Source organism: Protopterus annectens, chromosome 2.part0, assembly GCF_019279795.1.
Source record: "Protopterus annectens isolate FY-2018-M chromosome 2.part0, PAN1.0, whole genome shotgun sequence".
Lineage (NCBI taxonomy): Eukaryota > Metazoa > Chordata > Ceratodontiformes > Protopteridae > Protopterus > Protopterus annectens.
Window position 1 is genome coordinate 180,419,735 of NC_056728.1, and position 23,748 is coordinate 180,443,482.

Below are 23,748 nucleotides of genomic sequence, written 5' to 3' on the forward strand. Positions count from 1 at the left end.
AACCTCTACAACTTTACCCAAGTAATCTACTCTATCACCCAACCTAACAAAATACACCCCCAGGATCCATTATAGACTGGATCCTAGTCACCCATCCAAACAAAATAACACTCTGGCACTATCCCAGACACCTTTAGCGACCATCTTCCTGCTTTCATTCATCGCTCAACTACCTCCACCCCATATCAGCACGATTACATTCCCACTCGCAATCTTAGCAACTTTAACCCCATAACTTTCTCAAATATTTTCAAACAAATGAACTGGCAAATCCTAAATACTCTTCCCCTTGACAAAGCTTTAGAACATTTCAACTCTGTCTCCCTAGACACTCTTAACTCCCTAGTCCCTCTAAGAAACAAAATAATTAAAGCTAATACTGCTCCTTGGCTGCCCAAAGAAACAAAACAAATCATGCATCAGAAGAACAAATCCCGGAAGCTTTACCAGAAGAATAAAATGCCTATTACCCTGCGCCAATACACCCAACTTTGCAACTGTGTAAAATAACTAATCACCATGGACAAAAAACCTACTACAATAAGCTTCAGTCCAACAATAATAAAAACTCTAAACAATTCTGGAAATCAGTTCATTTCCTTCTCCATCCAGGCTGCAGGAATAATCCCTGCCCTGACCCAAGTATAACTGACATTGAACTAAGCTCACATTTCAACTCATTCTTTACAGAAACCATTGCTAACCTAACCAAAACATTCCCAAACAACAATCCACATATCCCTCATTCTTCACCTTCCAACAACCCTAATAACTTTCCCCTCATATTTGAGCTCAAACCATTTTCAATAACCAATATTATAAAAAGGCTCCTATCCAAACTAAAGCCATGCTCCAATGCCCCTGATAACATACCCTCCGCCTTCCTCAAATGTGCTGCTGATGGTATTGCACTCCCAATCAGCATCTTAATAAATAGATCCATAAAAGAATCATATGTACCCAAACTCTGGCATTCAGCCTACATTCTTCCTCTTCACAAAGGAGGCAAAAACACCAATATTTCTAATTTCCACCCCATTGCCCTACTCTCTCCAATCTCCAAAATTCTAGAAAAATGTGTCCACCACCAACTTATGCCTTTCTTAATCCAGATTCAACTCCTTACACGGCTTCCACCCTGGCCATAGCACCATAACTGCCCTACTCTCCTTCCTAGAAACATGAATCAAGCCCGAGATTCCAGACTCCTAGTATCCACAGTTCTCCTAGATCTCTCTAAAGCATTTGATACCATCTCCCACAATGACCTTCTCTATCATCTCTCCAACCTTCATCTCTCCCCTAATACTTTATCCTAGTTCTCTAGTTGCCTGTCAGACAGATCTTAAGCAGTCAGATGGAAGAACTCCACCAATTCCTTCTTACCAACCCCCACTGGTGTACCTCATGGGTCCATCCTCAGTCCTATGCTTTTCAACATCTTCATTAATAACCTTCACACTGCCAACACTGACACAACAGTTATCCAATACACAGATGACTCAACTTTAGTCTGTGCTGCCTCCAACCTTCCTGAACTACTGACAAAAACCCAAACTGCATTTTCAGCCACTGAGAACTGGATGTACCAAAATCACCTCTCTCTCATCTCAAATAAATCAAAAATACTACTTTTCCCTCCATCCAGGTCTTTCTCTTATGACAAAAATTCTTTCTAAGTCCTTAGCCAAACCAACTCAGCTATAGAAGTGATCCCTTTTGCAAAACTTCTTGGTATTACTACAGACGAACACTTCAATTTCGATATCCAAAACATAAAAAAACCCACCAAAAATTAGGTATGCTCTATAGGAATAATCTCTTTCTCTCCAACTCCACAAGGCATACTCTGACAACTACTTACCTTCTGCCATCCTTATTATATGGAGCCCCTCTTCTAACAAATCTGACTTCTTCCATCACCTCCAAACTTGAAAATTGCAATAATAAGATCTCTAAATTTGCCACTAAATCCAAAAACTCCACTCATCATTGTCTTACAATCTCTGAACTGGCTAGAACTCTCTAACCACCTAGACTTCTTACAACTTACCATTGCTTGCAAACTAATATTTCACCCAGATAAATGCTCAGCCCTAACAAACATCCTTCCTCCAAATATCCCAAATAGATCTCTGAGATCTGAACACCAAAACTTAATTTCTATCCACAAACCCAAAAGACCTGCTGGCCAGTTTCTCCTCTCTTTCTCACAAGGCAAGAAATGGAATTCTCTCCCTCCCTCACTAAGGACTATACCAAACTCAGAAACCTTCAAAACCCAGCTTTTCACATACCTGTCATCCAAATGGAAAGGTTCCTGCTTTCACCCTACCTAAATTCAAGGAAATACCCCAAGGAGTTCTTCATACATCTTGCTCCCAACCTCCCTCTAACTCATATTTCCATTCTCCTACAACAGACTCAAGCTCTCAGTAACTGATCTAATCTCTCACCTGATTTCAAGTATGTATATAATGTAAATAGCAAATTGCTTCTATTGACTGCACGTCAAGTATATACCTTACTTATTTTGAATAACTGCATGTAAACTGTCTCCACTCTACTAGTATAATAAGGCAAGAACCTTAGATCTTTTATTATGAAGACAGTTGATCATGCTTGCTCTGAATGCAAGCACCTGTAAACTGTGTTGTTCTCTAATATCTGTTAACTGTGTTCTATGTTGTACTTTTTATGCATTTGCATTTCCTTACTGTATTGATATTGTACATGTATTATACCTTTAAAATGATGTAACCCTTACTGTATTGCTTATGGAGATTTTCTCCCCAGGCCTCACTGAAAACGGGCACTTTCAGGCCCAGTGGACTTCCCCGGTAATCAAACTGAAAATAAATAAATAAATAAATAAATAAATACATTTATAAAACTCCATCTTTTTCAATTTTTTTACATCACATTCCTCTACCAGGTTAGTATTTTTGATGCCTCAGTTCTCCTGCTATAAATTATGCTTTCACACATTTACAAAGGTGGACTTTCATTCTTATATCATCTGAGAATGTTTTGACCATTTGCATTTCTGGTTTCAGTTGTTGGATGAGATACATGGTCTTAAATCATCCAGAAAAAGCCACTGAAGTGTTAAATGACAGTGTTTGTTTCTCAGAATAAATGTATAACCAAAGCCTAATCTGTTAAACAGTTTAATAGGTTAAGACCAAGGCAAAAACAGCATAAATGTACAGAGTAACAGAACCACACCGGAATACCCCTCTTTGGATTTTTATCCCTGGTATGGTAATTTACCCTTTTTATGTGACTCAGCTGTAAAGAAGTTTGCCAGTTGAAAGTGACTGCTATGTAATTTATCAGTATGCAGAGTGCTGTATGCATCCTTAACTTTTCTCTATTCCATACAGCTGGAATACTGTGAAATACTTTTCTGCAACCTTTCCATGCCATAGTTATGTTCCACCCCCTCTTAGACTTCTTTGTTATAGCTTAATTTAGTAATAGATGTTTGTTTCATATAATTGTATTTCACGATTGACTTTTTCTCTGAATTGATATCTGCATCAATTTCAGTCTAAATTTTACATTGTTGTAAGGCACGTTATTTGTTTATAGTTCTTAGGATAACTTGCAGGTTCATTCTATGGGGAAGATTATCACTTTTCCTATTGTTAACAACTTTAGTGCTGGTTAGGGAAGTGCATTTAAGACATTTTTACTATGTGCTAGGTCATTGTACAGAGGTGTAAATGTGTTTCAGAAAAGCTGTGTACAGCATCTGAGTCTGGGGTTTTCTATTAGGAGCCTTTAAGTATGCCTCAATTTCAGTGTTACTTACTGCTTCTTTTGCTGTTCTCAATTCAGCATCTTTGTTGTGTTCAGCAGGCTCTTCATAGTTACCTCTCCAAAATATATTTATTTAGTTCTTCTTGTGATGGTGTTACTTTTGTTTTATGCTACAATTCTTTTGATACTGTAATATAACAAATGCAATAAAATGAATTTCTCTTTTTTCCTTTGCTCTTTTTTTTGTATTAGTCCTTCTAGTGTGGTTCTTGTGAGAAACGTATATTAGACCTAGAATGTTTAATATATGTATGTATGTATGTCACCTCCCTGTGTATAAATAGAGCTTTTATTCATATCCATAGTGAATCCATATAATGTTGCATCCCAAGTATAATTGAGGATGACACATTTTCTACTAGTTGGTCTAACCTGCAAAATATTGGTATGTGAAATAGAAAACAAATGTCACAACTGCCTTTCTCCACAGGCCTCTGCTGAAAATGGGCTTCTACCCAGTCAGACTTTCCCAGTAATCAAATGTCAGTAAATAAATAAATAAAAATAAATTGGATTAGCAAACTTGTTATTTGCTATGAATTTGTTCTCCAGAATATTAAATGTGTGAACATGACATATGGTTCGAATTAAATTACCCCAGTAAAGGATATTTCCTCGTCTGTTCTTATACCTAAGTATTCTAGTACATAGCACAGTAAAAAGGTAAATGCTTATTGAGAAGTCTGCCCAGTCACAAAAGGTAAATGAATTTCAATCAGGAAGTTGATAGCACCATTAATGCTTCTACCAAGGCAGAAAAAAAAGGCAAAATATGGACAGCTTTCGGGCAGACCCCTCATACTTATTGACATATGCAAATGGCCACGTGCATTCAATATATAAAATGTTTAATATTTTAAATATAAGTCTGAAAAAAACATCTAAAATATGTTTACATAATGCTTTGTAGTCATTTTTAAATTCATTTCTGCTTTTCACAAATAGTGGAAAAATACAAGCTGCTTGGCAGACTGGATAATTAGAGTCAGTGACTTCAGTCCACAGGCCTTCATCTCATATAATGTGAATTTATGACAATAGCTCAAATTATTAATAATGAGGTCAGTTAAAACTAGCATGTACATCTGACACAGAAGGATAGCTACAGGAAACAAATTAAGATTAATTTGGCACTGAATGCCTCTCTGTATTATTCACCTTCCTCATAAAAAATATAAATCTCTACCTTTTACTTGGAATTGTTTAAAGATGCTTCTGCTGATTGCGTCAGTGTTTTGTGCATATTCTTTATACCTAATGCACTGTATTCTACTGATCTGCAATGTGCTGTAGTCTACAGACCAGAAATGTATTACTTTCTTCTTTGACATGCAGACAACCAACTAGCCTCATCACAATGTCTTAATGAAAGCTTTTAGCTAGCAAAGACATTTGGAAGGAGCAGGATATAAATGACACTTTTGATCCATCCATCCATGACCCCTTTTCCCCTATTTTTGCAGAATGAATGTAGCAAGAAGGGAAAAAGGCATCCTTCAGGCTTGTAAAAAGTTACAGGCATCAAATACATTTTGTACCTGCCTAGATCATGACAGAATCTATTTTTTTTCCATTTCCTTCAGCATTAGTTTGATTCAAAAAGTGTCTGGCACCTTTGAGGGAGTTATGGTTATCGTATGTGGAACTGTACTAGCACTGAACTGGGGAACGATAACATCACCCAGTTATGCACTAAACATATGGGCCATTTCAGAATGAAAAAGGCAATATTTGACTTTCAAAAGCTGAGAAATAAATATTAAAAATGCTGACTTAAACACTTCTCAAAAGCTTTATTAATAGGTTTACTGCTTTTATACCAAAATTCTCACAACTTCTTAAGAATAGTTATAAAACCAATTTGTCTCTGTTAAACCAATTGTGTATGTAAAAAGCTAAATAACATGTAATTGTCCTGATAAAACAATTTAAAATGCTGATAAACCTGTTAATTATATATGTATTCATCCACATATAATGTACAGTATTTATAAAAAAGGAAAGTAAAAAAATCCTGTATGTTAATACACTACTCTAGAATTTTTATCATTTAACCTTGGAGGATGTGATGCCTGCAAAAGTAGTTGCCAATATAATTCCCTGGACCTGCATGTTCCTGGGACTTCCCTCTCACAGAAGAAGGATTTTTTTTTAATCTGAACTAAACGTTTTTTAAAATTCTTACAACAAAAGCATATGGGCTGGATTCATGAAGGCTTGCACGGAGTCTAAGAGTAGAGTAAGACTCCAGAAATCCAATATGTCTGCTGAGTGATCCAGCAACAGCCGGCAGGGGCGTGCATGAGAGCTCCTAAAACTGCCCTTGCATGGACAGTGTTATGTTATGCAAATTACCTCATTTGCTGCTGAAAGCTATGCAAATGAGGTAAATTTGCGATCCAGGAAATACTAACCTGTCTGAGTAAGAGTAGAGTTAGTTGCAGAAGTGTACTCCGTTGGTAACGGAGTACCGTTCTGCAAATAGCAAAACGGAGCTATGATAGCTCCAAATAAAGGATGCATCCAGTTGAGGAAGCATGCCAATGGCCAAATATAAGGCCATTGGCATTTTAATCTGTTGCAAAATATTAAAAATAATATATATATATTTTCCCCGATCTCCGATGTTTAAGCGTAGTGCAGTGCCGCGCAAACATGCGGTGCTATAAAAACCAGAAAATAAAAACAAAAAAGCCAAAAATAGGCATTTTATTAAAAATATTCCTCTGCCATGCAGGTGAATGGCAGGCTGAAGATAACATGGCTACTGAGTAGTGGTTGCTAAGGGAGGAAGCTCAGTTTGAGAGATGTAACCAAGGCAATCCTATGCAAATGAGGATAAGGATAGTGAATCCCAATTTTCCCTGCCATGTGAACCATGTCCCTAGAGTGTAAGTGTAGGATTAGGGGAGTAGTAGAGTGGAAGATAGGTGACATCATGAGGGGGTATGTATCAAAGGCAGTAAGGTTATTGGAGCAGAGTGGCATGTGTTTGCTGTGAGTTACTCAGGGTGGAAGAGGCGTGTCTACAGTTGTCTTAACTGAAACCCAGAAACCGAAGGTGTATGCCATGGATATCACCAAAGTTTCTTGCATAGATGCTTACACTGTGTGCACGCATGTGCATGCCTGTAAACCCTTCTAAGCCTGTGTGCGCATGTGTGCCCCATGTAAGCCCGTGTAAGGCTGTCTAAGCCTGTGTGCTTGCATGTGCGCTCACGTGTGTGTGTTTGCGCTTGTTTGCGTGGCACTGCCCTCTGTGGAAACAGAAAGGGAAAAGGAAGGAAAATAAGTAGTAAGAAGTTAACCAAGGAGAACTAGCAGAGCTGCCAAGTGAAATCAATCAGAATCAGCCAATTACAAAGGCAGTACACTAGCCCAGCCCAGCACTTAAAACTCTGCAAACAACATTCCCCCATGTTTTTCTCAGAAGCACTGCAATACTGCAGTCTACAAACAGAAGTGAAAACTTAAAAAGCTTAACTGAGACAAAAAAATGTTAGGGACTGCCATTGCTCTTATAAGGCAACATGTGCAAGATGCTTAGGGTGGTGCCATTGCGAATGCTGCTGAGCAACCCACAGTAAGGAGACAGAGAAGAGTGTACAGACCCAGGGTAACCTACCAGGGGCTACACGAGCTGGAGATAGTGGAGTGCTATAGAGTGGACAGAGACCTCCTGCAGCAAATTGTTGAGCTGTCCAGGCCACGCCTCACACACAGAACCAACAGAGGGGATCCCATCCTGGTTGAAACCAAGGTATGTGTTGGCCTAAGAATGCTAGCAACAGGCACCTTCCAGAGACCAACTGGTGATATGATGGGGATTTCACAGGCATCAGCACCCAGGGTACTGCACCAGTTCCTGAATGCCATGTCAGCACATGTCGGTGATCATGTATATTTCCCCAATTCCCATGAGGTGTTAGCCAGCAATATGTGTCTCTTCCAGCAAATAGCAGAATACCCTGAGGTAGTGGGTGCAATTGACTGCACACACATACACATCAAAGCACCAGCTGGTGAGCAGGGAAGGGTTTACATCAACCGCAAGGGCTTCCACTCCATCAACTGCCAGGTTGTTTGCGATGCCCAGGGTATAATACTGAATGTGTGTGCTGGCTGCCCTGGAAACTACCACGATTCCCATATCTGGCATCTGATACAGCTGTACCAGACATTTGCCAATGGGGACATCCCTGACGGTCACCTAGTGGGGGATGCTGGATATGCACTGGAGCTGTGGCTGATGGCACCCATCAGAAATGCACACACACCTGAACAAGAACTCCATAATGAGGCACACGCACAAACACAAAATGTAATCAAGCAAGTATTTGGGATGCTCAAGTCACGTTTCCGGTGCCTGGACACATCTGGTGGAGCCTTGCAGTACTCACCACCTACATGCACCCAAATTGTCATGGCATGTGCCTTGCTACACAATATGATCCTGCAAAAACAGCTGCAGCAGGAACAGCATGGGGCAAGGCCAAACAGCCCCCCACCATTGCCAAGGCCTGCACAGGCACAGCATGACTCAGAGGAGGAACAACCTGAGCCTGCCCAGTAGGCAGAAGGAGGTGTGCCCAGTATGCCTTGGCCTTGGCAAAGAGGCAACGCATAGCACATACACTGGCTCAGTAGGACTGAATGTGATACCTCTCTCTGACTCACACATAAAATAAAAGGGATGCCTAACTTGACACTACCTGTTTCCACACATCTGTAGGGAGTGTACTATGTGCATCCAACATAGGCAGCCCTGCATCACCACCTGAGGCATGATTGCCATGTTTTAAGCAATATAAAGCAGTGCTAAGCAGCTTTTACCACTATTTAGTATATGTAAACAAAATTGCCCGCGCTAACTAGTGCAACATCGAGCAATGTTGAGCAATGTTGGGCAAGGACGGGCAAAGTCGGGCAAAGTTGAGCAAAGTCAGGTAAACATGCTCATATCTGCTTTACTGTTCTTTAAGCAGTCTGGTCTGCCCAGCATGAAAATAAAAAGCAGTGACAGGGCTCGAACCCAGGATACTGTGCACTATTGTTACAGTACTGAACCACTAAGCCATGACAGAATTACACTGACACAGCCACAGCAGGACAATTGTACACTAATGCAAACACAAAGAAATGCTGTAGCATTCCCCTAAAGAGGCATATGGGTAACCTCCCCCACAGGCCTATGCAGACAGAGAACAGCAGGCCAGGCGGTGTGATGTGGGTTGAGTAGGCTATGAAGTTGCAATCTAATATATATGACAGTGGACGCTATGATCTGTAGTACAGTAGTATGCCTCAAGCCAGTATGATAGGCAACAGTACAGACTGAAATGGAGTACCTTACATAGCAGTGCAGGCCTAACAAATGTGTATAAGTGTCAGGTGAACCCCTCTTCCTATGTACGCCCACAGTAACAATCAGGTGTGCCCCCAGGTAGAAATGTACAAAGAATAGCTGTCCCCCCTGTATGTAGAAATGTTGATAAGTCTATGCAAAGTGTCTCATGGAAGCCCTGCAGGCACAGCATGATCCCTGTTGATTTATGACACAAAGGTGAGCCCTGCTGTAAAAATACAACTTGATTTTCCACACACATATAGTATAAATGTCTACAGTGGCCGTGCTCACATACTTCAACAAATGTAGTGGATTTCATTCAGCATCACACTGAAAGGTCATACTGGACATGCTCACACACTTAGGCTAAATATGGAGGTGATAATAAGGGATCTATGGACAAATGTGGTTAGTCATGTTTACTTCCAGAAACACATTCACAAAGTGCTCAGAAAATCATGCTATGTGTGCACACAACCTGCCAAGGTCTGTGCATGTAGGTCAAAGGAGGTTCCCTCTACTCATCAGTCATCAGACCCGTCAGAGAGTACCACAACACACTTGCGATGAATCCAACTAGGCACCATCAGCAGCTGTAAAGACCACTGAAGTACCTCAACAAGAGGATTACTGGCCTCAAACAGTTGCCCCATGCAACAATACTGAATTTAACCCAATCTGTACTCTGTTGCATACTGTCTACTCAGGAGATCTCTGCACAACAGACAGGTCCATGTCATGGCAACACTCAGATCTGTTCTGAGTTACAGCTCAATGGCACTAAATATACAGACCCAACTGATATTGCCAACATCCTGGCAGATAGGATCAGTGTTAACTTTACCCCCCTCTCACCCATGAAAGAGCACATCACTATAATGGAAGACTGCAAAGTTGCTGTCATCATGGCTGCACAGGTAAAAAACACTCTCCAAAGCCAGTATCACAGCAGCCATAGGACCAGATAACCTCCCAGGCTGTGTTCTACACAAACCGCAGAACAAACAGGCACCACACCAACGTACCATGTTCAGTCATAGCCACACCTCAGGCTTTGTGCCAGCTGAGTGGTGCACAGTGACGGTTATCCCACTATACAAGGGTGGAGACACAACGGACCCCAGGAACTAGCGCCCATTAGCCTGATGAGCCTGCCCTTCAAGGCCATGGAATGTATCATCATACAACTTATAAAAAATACAGTTGTAATCCCCAAACCATGGACCACAACCATGTTGAGTTTGTAAAATGCAGATCATGTCTCCTAAACCTGATAGATGACATTGAAGCAGTCACCAGAACCGTAGACAAGGGTAAGGTGGTTTGCACAGCCTATGCAGATCCTGCCATGGCTTACAACACCACCCCACACTCTGTAAATATAGATAAACCCACTAAACTGATCATCACCAACATGGGGTACCAGTGTACCACAACAGAGATAAACCCCTCGCTGGTAATATCAGATCATAAAGTAATCGCACTGGACATCCACATCCCACCCCACCCCCAGTCAATGAAACCACTGTGAAGACATTTTCAAAAGCAAACTGCACACTTCCCAAGACCAAAGTTGAAAGTTCCAAAGCCACCTTGCTATAGGATAATGCCATACAATCCGCCAAATAATTTGCAAGTGCATCCTATGAGCATCTACAGGGATGCATTGATTGAGACATCCCAAATAAAACCAAGATGCACTCCTCCAAAAATAAGAAACCAATCTGGTGGTCGTCGCCCCTAAATAAGCTAGACAACAGCAGGAGGAAACGAACACATTATAGAGCAAACTTCACAAAAGGAAAGGCATCACTGATCATTATTAGGAAGAAACAATGACTGCTCATAAAACAATCCAAGGCCAGTTTCTAAAGACAAATTGCCAAGGAATGTAAGAATAACAACCATAAAGCCTTCGTTAGCTATACCAAACATGTAGGTGGCAACTTCCAAATATACTGTCAGCTACTGTAAAATGGGGGACAGGTTCAGTGCAAACTCTCCCCCATCACCCCCAAAAGGGCCTGTGCCCATCCCAGAAGAATGCAGAGCCCCAGACTTCATGGACATGCAGGTAACGACAGCCCTCTCCAAAGCTAAGAACACAGCATCAATGGGACTGGATGGTGTCCCAGGCTGCGTCGTACACCAGCCCCAAAAAGAACTACACCCTCACCTACATTCACTGTCCAGACTCAATCATACCACAGGCTATGTATCCAAAGAATGGCATACACCAACAGTCATCCAGCTCCACAAAGGAGGTGCCACAACAGAACCTGGAAACCATTGCCCTATAGGTCTACTCAGCCTGTTCTGCAAAGCTATGGAGCAAATTATCATGGAACGCATAAACAGAGACATTGGGGACCTCCAGACACTGGACTCTACCCAACTTGGCCTTGTTAAAGGCAGATCCTGCCTCCTAAACCTAGTTCACTTATTTGAAACAGTTACCAAGGACATAGATGGAGGTGAAAGTAGTCCACACAGCCCACCTGGACCTCTCTACGGACTTTCTACACCATTCCCCACTCTGCCATCATAGACAAGCTTACCAGCTTGAACATTAACAGCTATGTCACAGGATGAGTGACCAAGTGGCTCACAGATCAAACACACATGTTCAGGGTTGCGGGTGCCATGTCCGACTCTAAACAAGTCACAAATGGCATCACACAGGTCTTGGTCCTGGGACCCCACCTGTTCAGTAGGTACTGCTCAGAGGTACAGGCAAGCATGGGAGGAGTATGGCTGAACAGGTTTGCAGATGACTGCTAACTGTGGTCCATAATCGACTCAATGGCTGACACAGACATCCTCCAGAAGGGTCTTACAGAGACAGATACCTGGTGTCAAAACAATGCCCTCAAGCAGAATGCCAAAGAATGCATAGACATCCCCTTTGGATAAAGCAAAGTGCACACAAATTACCACATAGGTGGTACTCCGGTATGTTCAGAGAAAGTCATTATGGCCCTGCGGACACAGGTAGATAGTAAACTCTCCTTTGGTGATCACATGGCCAAAGTGTTTAGACATTCCTTCTATGCAGCCCACCTAATGTCACCTAATGTAACCCACTTTGTCTAGTCTGATGATGTCACCATCCTACAAATATACCTGTGGAAAGGAGAGCTCACAGTAATGTGTATAGCATGCTGTGTAAATGCGTACTCCTGTATTATCATGAAGTAATTAGGTAGGGGTTTGAATCTTGCACTTGACAAGTGTGTGATCTCCTTGGAGAGGAGTAAAACACCTTAAAAGTGGTATACTAATCATTGTCAAGTCTGATGATGTTACCATTCTACAAATATACCTGTGGAAAAGAGAACTCCCAGTAATGTGTATAGCGTGTCGTGTTAATGCGTACTCCTCTAGTATCGTGAAGTAGTTAGGTAGGGGTTTGAATTCTGTACTTGACAAGTGTGTGATCTCCTTGGAGAAGAGCAACCTTTTTGGAGAGTAGTAAAACACCTTAAAAGTGGTATACTAAACTTTGTCAAGTCTGATGATGTCACCATCCTACAAATATACCTGTGGAAAAAAGAGCTCCCAGTAATGTGTATAGCACGTCAGGTTAATGCGTACTCCTCCAATATCATGAAGTAGTTAGGTAGGGGTTTGAAGCTTGCACTTGGTGAGTGTGTGTACAGTCTATGTGTGTGACACTGTTGGTCATTGTGTTGTATGTTTTGCTTTTACTACTGTTTGACAACAGTATGTGCATTGCACGTCAGGTAGCTGTGTGGCAAATACATATATGTACATGTGACCTCAATTATTTCATAGGTGGGAACTCTGCTTTCTCCATGAACACATCTGTCATCTTTGCCAGAGTGTGCTGCTGCTTTCCAGACCTTAGGTCACATCTGTATGCTTGTGACAAGGCCAGCGACTGCAATGATCCCTGGCCTAGGTCATCCGTGTCACACACACTCATTATGGCTTCTATTGAATTGTGTGAGTGAGGGTTTATTGCTGAGGTATATTACAGATCTGTTCAAATGCAGCAAAGTCTGTCAATGATGGCTTTTCATTATAGGTGTACAACAACCTTTGTGGATATGCATACAGACCCCTTATTGCTTATGTGATCCAGCAATGGATTTCTAAACACCTTTGGAAATGTGATCACCAAAGTAGAGATGACGTAACACTTGGCTGCATGTACACATCGGTACCTATTCAACACGCTGGTGGCTACTACCTATGTGGTACTGTGGGGATACTATGTTTCATAAAGGTGGATGACTATGCTCTGGTTGGCTTATAGCTTTAAAGCATGGGTTTGACAACAGGTATCTGTCTGTATGATACCCTTGTGGAGGATGTGTGTGTCATCTGGAGAATGCATTATAGGCCACAGTATGCATTTCCAGACATGGACGGGCATATCCCTACTGTGATTGCTTGTACCTAAGAGAGCTATATGGCAAACAGGAGAGGTCTCAGGAATTGGTGCAGGTGAATACCACTGGTTACTGGCATAGTATAGCACCTGGAGTATCCAAATGTTACTGTGTGTCCTACATCTGTGTGTCAGTTGTCAAGACATCATCTAATGATTGTTTATGGTCAGGCTGTTGAGGTTATGTATACTACAAGAATGCAAAACAATGACAGATAGCAACAGTATCACCCACAGCACAGTGTTAAACCATGTCATACACACATGTGTACTCAAGTTCCAAAATGTGTGCAGCACAATGCATACTGGCCACCAATAGAAACTATGGAGCATTACTGTGTAACACAGGGCATGTCACCCTGCCCATGTGTCCAGTATGCACGTACATGCAGACAGTGCACCTCCACCATGTTCACAAATGTACACCTGCAAATCTGTGCTACACACATCCCCCACATACTGTCCAATCTCTAACACATGCTGCCAATACTACCCACATCAGCCAAGTGGCATGTGGGTGGACAATACACTATTGGAACTAACACTGGTGTAAACAATACTACATTGACAATCATAGCTTTAATGCATCATGCCTGCTCAGCTACACCTTCAAGGATATCATTATACTCTACTGCTGACAACATGCTAACATTGCTATACTGCAGTAAAGTCACCCTGTGCATCAGCACCATGGTAGACTGTTCCTGCATCAATGTTACAGATGACAGGAGGTGGCACAGGTTTCATCATATGCACAGGGTGTGTTGTTGGTTTGCCAGAGGCCTACATTGAGCCATACAATCAACATGTTTGTGTGTGTGTGTGTGTGTGTGTGTGTGTGTGTGTGTGTGTGTGTGTGTGTGTGTGTGTGTGTGTGTGTATTTGAGGGCCAAGAGTACTGCTATGGGCCAATGTTGATGTAATGTGTGTGGGTATGTGTTAGCCCTAGGTGTCTGTTTTTAGTGTGTGTGTGTGTGTCTGCATGCACACAGTTCCACCATGTGTCTGCCATATACGGGGATTTGTGGGACAGCCACAGACTGTACCTGCCAGGCTTTACAGATCACCGTCTCTGGCCACGGACATGGTACCTGTGCCTGACAGGTGTGCTACTGACAGTATCAGGTACTAACCCAGACTGGATACTATCCTCAGAGGTGGACAGATGTACACTGGACCCAGGTTCCTGCTGGGACTATCCAAAGCCACGTTCACGTGGTCTTCTAGGATGGTCTATGGACAGCCCACCCCCAACATTACTGGGGCTAGCACTGACACTATGGGAGTGGTTGTGACTTGAGGGACGTCCGCAGTGACTGCCAGCTGTTGATGTTGCTGGCATACATCCACATCGACGTCTCAACCAGCCCGCTCTGTCCTGACACATGGACATGACATTGCGGAGGACATCTAATGTCTCAGCCCAATGTCTATCAGTGACATCAGTGTAATTACAGATGGCACCTGCTAGGTCACAGATACTGTCAATTACAGTGGTGTTATGTGCCCTCTGTGCCCTTAGTCCCTGTTTTGTGTACCGTTCCATACATACCTGTGCCTCCATGACAGCCTGGAACATGTGTGAGGTTGTAAGGCTTGTGGCACATCTGCCAGGGGCATGATGAGCAGCAGTGCTCTGAAGAGAACCCCTGGACATCTGCCTATGTGGTACCCTTCCAGACATCTGGGTATGGCTGCTGTGTTGGGATGCATGTGCCATAGATACCACACTGTCCTGGCCAATGCCAACTGTACACTGTCCCTCAGCTAAGAGCATTGGTGATGGATGTATTGGCAGTATGACTGTGTGCATGGATGGGGTGGAAACTTGTGTTCTGTCGATTGGTGGCCCAACGGCAGACCCTGGCAAACATGCCTGTGCCTCAACACACTTATCCTCATCATCACTATTTTGCTCAGTGACATCAGGTTCCCTGCTGCAGTGAACCAGCCCAACCTCAGCACCTGTGAGAGGAAGACAGGAAACACACTTTACGACCTGTACATGATGTCGGAACACATGCACACATGCTCACATGCACACATGCACACATGCACACATGCACACATGCACACATGCACACATGAACACATGCACACATGCACACATGCACACATGAACACATGCACACATGAATACATGAACACATGCACACATGCACACATGAACACATGCACACATGCACACATGCACACATGCACATATGCACACATGAACCCATGCACACATGCACACATGAACACATGCACACATGCACACAAATACACACCTCACTTAAACAGACACACACACACACACACACACACACACACACACACACACACACACACACACCACCAGCAATCCAGAACATACTCAATAGCGGTTGATGGTGGAGTAAAGTATCACAAGCCAAACAGTCATATCACATGTGTCAGCATGCAGGACGTGTGTTGATCAACAGCATGCAGTGCAGGTGTAGACAGCCCTTGCTAATAACAGTATACATGGCTCTGATGCACGTGTGTTGTTGTTCAGTGATTGGCCTCACCCTGGAACACAATGTGTACATGGACACAACATTGCTGTGCAAGTATTGAAAGCTCTGCAATGTCCTGTGCACCATCACTCACAGGTATACATACCATGGCTGCATGTGTATCTGTGTGTCACATAGATATCCATTTCTGATTTGAGCGTCTGTGTCTTTAGCAGATAATTGAGGACACAGGTTAAGCACATGCATGCTATGTATACACACAGGATGAGTGGTGCATGTATACCTGATGGAATACCATTGCTCAACATAGCCATTGTACAGTGGTTATGGTGAGTGTAGGACATATTGTGTACATACCAGTGCCAGCCATGACATGGCATGCTACAACACAGCTGCAACATTAAATATCACACATACCCAATGAGTGTCATGTGACCTATGCACTCCATAGCATTACAAGACATATATGTGTCACTTTGTACAAATGGCGATTGCTATGCATATTGTGTATAGGTGCATATGTTTGCACACACACATCAGTGAGGTGCATATCAATGAATGCTATGTGTAGTACTGTGGTTACTATAACTGGATGGGGTGTAGTACCATGAGCCAGCATCATGCAGCATCATGTGGTCACTCAAGGCTACTAATGTGTGCCAGACCAGCACCTAGCATGCTGTACCTGAACTGCAGTACCATGGCTACATTCACCATTTCACAACCAGTTGTTACATGGGTTTGTAAGGTGCCCAATAGGGAGAATTGCCTAACATTAATGTGTTATGTGTTGCAGAGTGTCGCACAGCCCCATGATAGGCCCCTACCCCTCAGGTATATTATGTGTTCTGTGTGGATGACATTTGGGATACTGGAGTGTGACCTTACAGTGGGTGTCTGAATACATCATGTGTAGCATATTAACATGTACTGCGTATGACAATGTTGTGTATGTTGTGTGCATGTGTATTGACTCTGCCTATCCAATGTCCACTACAGTTTTGCCACAATTTTGTGGGATGCTCTGTGTATTGCATGTGTTTGAGGCAGCTACACACATTACTGGGATGTGCATAGTCTCACAGCAAACATGCACAGCATGCATTATGTGTAGGTGTGTTACGTGTACATGTCCTACACCTCACCTATGGCATGCACATATATCATGCAATATTAAATGTAGAACACACTCACCAGCATGGGTCTGCTGCCTTGCTGTCACACCAGAGGGACCTACAAGGATATGAGACAGTTTGTCAGTGGCAACAACTGTGGCATTGCTACTGTGGGTTTGCAGTCTTACAGTAGTACATCGGTTGACAGTCACAGGCCTACAGATTATGTTCCAAATTATCAGTATTGCACAACACCAGGCTCCACATCTTCTAACTACACAGTACACATCTCACACATGCATGATCTACCAATAGAGTAACAGTAGTCTATAGATATGCCATGTTACCTGCATGCTTTGTGTCAACTCGCTGGGTGGCTCCGGCCTCCATGATGACACATGTTTGCGTTGTTGTTGTTGGCCAGGAGCCACCAGGCTGAGGAGCAGATCCTCCACTCTGGTGAGGGGGGATGGATGGCTACCCCACCACCTGTGGCAAGCTGTTGTCTACGGACATCAGACGCACGTTGCCGGACATGTCTAAGTAAATCACTGCAGTGATGGCCTACCTGCTCATATGTCCGGTTATGCATGTCTATGTCATTTACCCGACGGACAACATCTTGCCACAGTGCAGTCTGCTCATGCTGGTCCTGGCTGGTTCTTGAGAACAGCAGGGCGTAGTGCTGAACCAAGCTGGTTGTGATCTGCTCATCCTTAGCTGGGCTGTATGTTGGATTGCGATGGTGAGCTATGACCCTGGAAGACAATGAAACAATATGTGTGAGCAAGTCATGTGGCACACTTAACATTCTAAAGTACAGATATCACTGAACTGCCATATATAGCAACCTATTGGCTGTTAGAGGATACACACTTTCAATACCACATACCAGTACTCATACCACAACTGCCTGACAGTGCCTGGCACGCTCTATATATCAAACCATGTTCTGCACAGCAACAAAGGGAAACCAGTTTGTAAGACTATACAACAGTACATGTCACACTGTATGCGACAAAATGCACCAGCTAGCCACAGGAAGCTAATGCATAATGAAATATGTCATCCATTGCAATGATTGTAAAGTCTAGTTACAGTATTATGGGTATACCACACTAGTTGTTGGTGGCAAACCCCTGCATAACATATGTGCACATTCGTTAGTATAGGTGGCATACTGCTGTACTAGACTATACATGTTGCTAGATATGCACTTATATCCTGTAACACACATATGACCAAGGGCATGTTACAGGCATACCCACACACACATCACACATACATACAAGACACAAAGGTATGGCAACCCAGATGAGCTTTACCTGTGTACCATACAGTACTGTGTGTCAGTACTTACAAAACATTATACCTGAGGTATGTAATCTGTGAGGACTACAGGGAACACACATAACAGTGTTTCAAGCAATGTGGACATACACCATACTGTGCTGTTTAGGTATACAGCTTCAGGTAGTACTACAGTTCATACGGGATTTGGATTCACCAGCAATACCAATCAATAAGCATACATGTACTGCTTTAGCCTACAATGGCACACCCCAGTCCACACCAAGGGACTAAGTCAGACCATATGCCATACTGCTTTTTCTGCCTAGCAATAGAATACACATCTTTTGCTGGGATCAGAGCTAGGACACAAAATAGCATGATGGAAACAGTTTCCCACTAAGCTATCACACATTGACAGACCCTCAATACATTCACCAACACTTTCACCATCACACTCAGTCAACCTCACACAGCAATTATTGCAACAAGTACATGTGGGTGTGTATTGGTTAGGTAATAGGCTATTGGCCCTAGGGCCTGTAGAAGCCTAGCCATATGCTACCCTGGCCTTTGACACACATGTAATCTAATTTCACATGCCCCTGTCCAGCAGAGCCACAGAGGTGATTCCCAGTGTGTATTTCCTATCTCCCATCCAATCATCAGGATTATTCATGACGACTGCTAATGAGGAGCTTGGTTTGCTATTGATAGGTGGTTTGTTCCAGAGTATGGGATGTCTCTGAGATAGGAATCTATCCCTCCAGCATGTTCTGTCTATTGAGGTGACAAGGTTTAGGTCCCTAGAGTGTGTAGCTGGTAGAGATTGTGATCTGTTTATGTGGAGCATGTCCAACATCTCTGGGTTTGACATAGCTTTGTATGTTAGGCAGAGGTCACCTCTGGGTAGGCGGTATGCAACACAGTCTAGCTGTGGTTTTGTGATATGGTCTGCATAGGGCATCTGTTTGAGGACGGTGTTACTCTTTGTGAGATATGTCTCTGGCCTTTCCAGTTGTTGTAGATGTCTTGTGAGGTACATACCACATAGGGCATTGTACTCTATAATGGGTTTTATGTGTGATGAGTAGAGGTGAGCACTGACCTATATTTCCCTGGATGACACACTTTTTGTGAGGAGGTGCGCCACATAGGCAGATTACATGACAAGTGTGGCACTGTGATTATCAAAGGGGAGACTACTGTCCACCTGTGTCCCATGGTCTCCTATCACACTTTCGGTGCTAAGTAGACTACCTCCTATGTGGTAGTTCATGGGTACGGAGGTTTGCCAGAAGGGATGCCAATGCAGTTTCAACATTGAGCTTGAGTCCATGGCTTTGTCACCAGGCATCTGTCACAGTACATATGACCCTGTCTCTCTCTCTATATATATATATATATATATATATATATATATATATATATATGTATATATATATATATGTATATATACACATACATATTAACATACATATAGATATACATATAGGCACATATACAGTCCACCTTTCATGGTGGGAATATCAATTATGTGAAGGTTGTGAGGTATACAGTTATGTAATAATATTGCTCAGTGTTGTGCGGAATGCATTGAAGGTGTTCTCAGCCCATGTAGCTTTAGCAGGCCTCACTGGCTGCAACACTGCAAACCTGACAAATCATACCCACAGCATTTAACCACCACATGTCATATACCAGCACTGTATGCTGTCTTGTTTTTCACACACTACAACCTACATAGATATATGCACATAACAACCTTCACCAACATATATATGTCCACCCTTCATAAACAGTTGCAGTACGTCCCTTGCTCTATGCACATGTACAGATGCTAATATATCTGACACAGACTGATCTCTCCATATGTGTGTGCCATGCACACACACGGTCCACACTGTTGTAAGTCCATGGACCTCACGGCTGACCTGTTGGGCCTTGCTGCAACATGAACAGGTGTCACATGTTAGCACACAGTAATATTAGAGGGTGTATATATAGCTGCAAATGCTAGATTAGCATACTAGCCTGGTACAGCTGTTGCCAATGCTAAGCTACACGTTAATATGACTATCATGCATTTGTTACTCTGTCACATCCATGTTTATATAACTGTATGTGCTACTCCCCCAAACTGACATTGTATACACTACTGTACAGAAAACAGATAACATGGATCAGATGTTTGACATTTAATGCTGAACTACATATGTCACAGTCATATCCCACTGCACACAGCTACACACTGATTTCTCCATGGCAGTAGATATGGAGGGCATCTGTGCATAGATACGTACTGCTGCCACATATGGATGATTCAAAGTATGTAGAGTCCTCTTCAAAAACATCTACTACATGCCAGTAAATACATATCTGTTACATACCTTTCCTTTGTATGTGTTTGTATTTGTCAGTTCTGTGTGTTTTGTATAATTTTTTTTTAATATATTTTTTTTTAAATTTTTTTTTTTTGTTAATATATTTTTTTAATATCTTTTTTTTCTGTTGTTGTTGCTGTTGCTCTTGTTGTAGCTGTCAGTGTCTCTCTCTCTCTCTCTCTCTCTCGCTTGCTCGCCCTGTCTCTCTCTCGGCAGCTGCAAGGAAATGATTGCATGTGTGGTCAGCAAGTTCAGCCTGCTTTTATAGGTGTCTGCACATGTGCATGTGATGGCCTCTGCACCAGTTGGTGGCCACCATTTGGTAATTGCATGCAGCCTGCTGTGTGGTAATTGCAGTACTCACTGTCATAGCAACCCAATGCTATAAATTGCTAGGTCAGGTAGGCATAGCCCTTTCAGTTTTCCAAAGTGGGGCCCATGCTTGTTTGCTGTGGACACCGTTGTGTAAGTCAGAAGGTTGGTATACTTCTTATATCTGAAGCTAGAGGTGTAGCCAGTGATTTGAATGTTGTACTCAGACCTGAATGTTGCCACTTCCAGTACACAGTTGTCAGTGTAGAATTGTACTCACCCCTACAAATGCTAACACAAGATACATGGGAGTATGTAGTTTCTTTTCTACGTATACATTTAGCTGCCATACATACGTAGTTATTGAGATGTATTCATTTGGCACATGAACTGTTTGTGAACTGCTATACTGTGAATAGTAATGTACTCACTTCTGCACAGTTGTTGCTTTTTTATTGTTGACATTAGCACAGAATTCTCATGGAAACTGGACAATTCCAGTACTGAGTATGCCTACCTACATCCTTGTTGGACCCTGAACACACAGGTATTTTGTAAGTTTGAGTGGGGATTGTCCTGCTATGATGCTGTGTGGTGGTTGTAAAGTGCTGCTGTAACATTATTTACTGCTAGAATGTCTGGTTCTGTTATCACAGTCATGTAATACAATTCCACAACAACTGCTGGTAAAGTTCCACAGAACAGGTTTTGTGTTATAGCATTCCTATCTTTCCTTTACATTCACTCATTGTGATGCATGATATATATATTTCAGCAACAACCTGCTGTATATTTACTGTGGCATAGTGGTACTTCATGCAGTCTAGTGTGTACAAGGGCCGGGGTTCGAGACTGACAGTGGTGTTTTATTTTGCTGCTAAGCAGAACAGGGGCCCTCACATGCAGGGTGACTAAGGCACTTTTAAGCAGTTGTAAGTGGGTTTGCACATGTTTGCGCGAAGCTTAGCAATACTCAGCTAAGCGCACACTTGCGCAAACCCACTAACTACTGCTTAAAAGTGCTCACTCCCGTTAACTCCCGCGCTCATTTATTTGAAAGAAAAGAAAATGGGGAGATAGGAAAGTGGTGAAAAAAGGGGCACAAAGAGGGAAAGACAGTAGGGAAAATAGCTCGGGGTGTGCAGGACAGGTGTAGGGAAGGTCCATAGCTGCCCATTTCTTTAACAGCAACAGCTGTGTATATGCTAGTAATTTGGAGGGACATTTGAAACCTTCCACCCCTGAGAGAGGGGTGAGGACAACAAAGTATGTTGTACTGCCAATTAAATATCTGTTTATATGTCCATCGAACATGTGTGCAAAATGGGCAGCTATGTATGGGGCGTAATTTTTTTTTGGGAGCATATTGCTCTTTTTTTTTCAGGTGAGAGTGGAATGTGGGGTAGGGGAAGTAGGTATATTTGGGGAGGTAAACAGACAAGACAAACAAGATGCATACAGGGGTGGAATATGACACATGTGGTGGGTGAACAACATTGATGGGGAAGGATGTTTGGAAATCGCAAGCCCATGAGCCCACAGATGGCAACAGTGGAACTGAGATTCCCACCCATGGGCAGTCACCACTGCACCTTCACAGCCCAGAGGGTGGCTGTGCTGGGGCTGTGTAGGAGGGGCAGGCTTACCCGTGAGTCGCACCACACGTGCCTCAAGCTGGCTTAGAGGATCAGCGACTGAACGCTCGATCTCTCTACGCACCACAGCCTGGACCGTTCATAGGGTGATAGGTGGCCCTCCTCCAGCCACGCTTGCAGGGGGGTGAGCACCATCCCCTGCAGCACTTCCACCCAAAGTTGGCATGGGGCCAATGGAGGAGGAGGTCCCGGGCTGGGCACCGGATCTACTGGTGCCAGGTGCCATCGCTAGCTGAGGTGGGATAGGTGGGTCCGCTGGGACAAGCCTTCCCATACGTTCTATGTTTAGCAGGATTTAATGACAATATGGGTTGGTAACTGCCAACAGCATTCCAAATTAGTTGTAACAGCATGTAGTAATATTCCCATTAACCCAACACACCAGAGTTCCAACAGTTGAACAGCAAGCATAACACATGCATATATAGAACAACAGTGGACATTCCAACAGCATGCAGGATTGATTGCTGGCAACAGGCCACCAAGATTGTGGTATTTGAACAGGGAACATGCATCAAAGTAAATGCAGATATTTATAAACCAATAGGACATATGTCCCAAGAAATGTTTTGAGATTAGACATACCCATTGAGGTGTGGAATTGCATTGTTTATGCACATACAGTACGGTGTAAAAAGATACCTCCATTAACAACTTATATGTACTTATAGTTTACACTACATTCCTCTTGGTTGCAGGTATATATCCCCTACAGGTCTTATTACACTAGGCAATGTCCATTAAATTGTGAAATGGGTTTTGCTAGTTCCTTATATACCTGACCTGTATCTAACATACAAACTGTCCAGGATGCAGATGTTACTGCTACGTATTTATAAATTTTATTTATATTTATATATCTACATATCTAGATGTGTTCAGGTGACATTATCAGTTATATTTTAACAGCTACACCAGATTCCTAC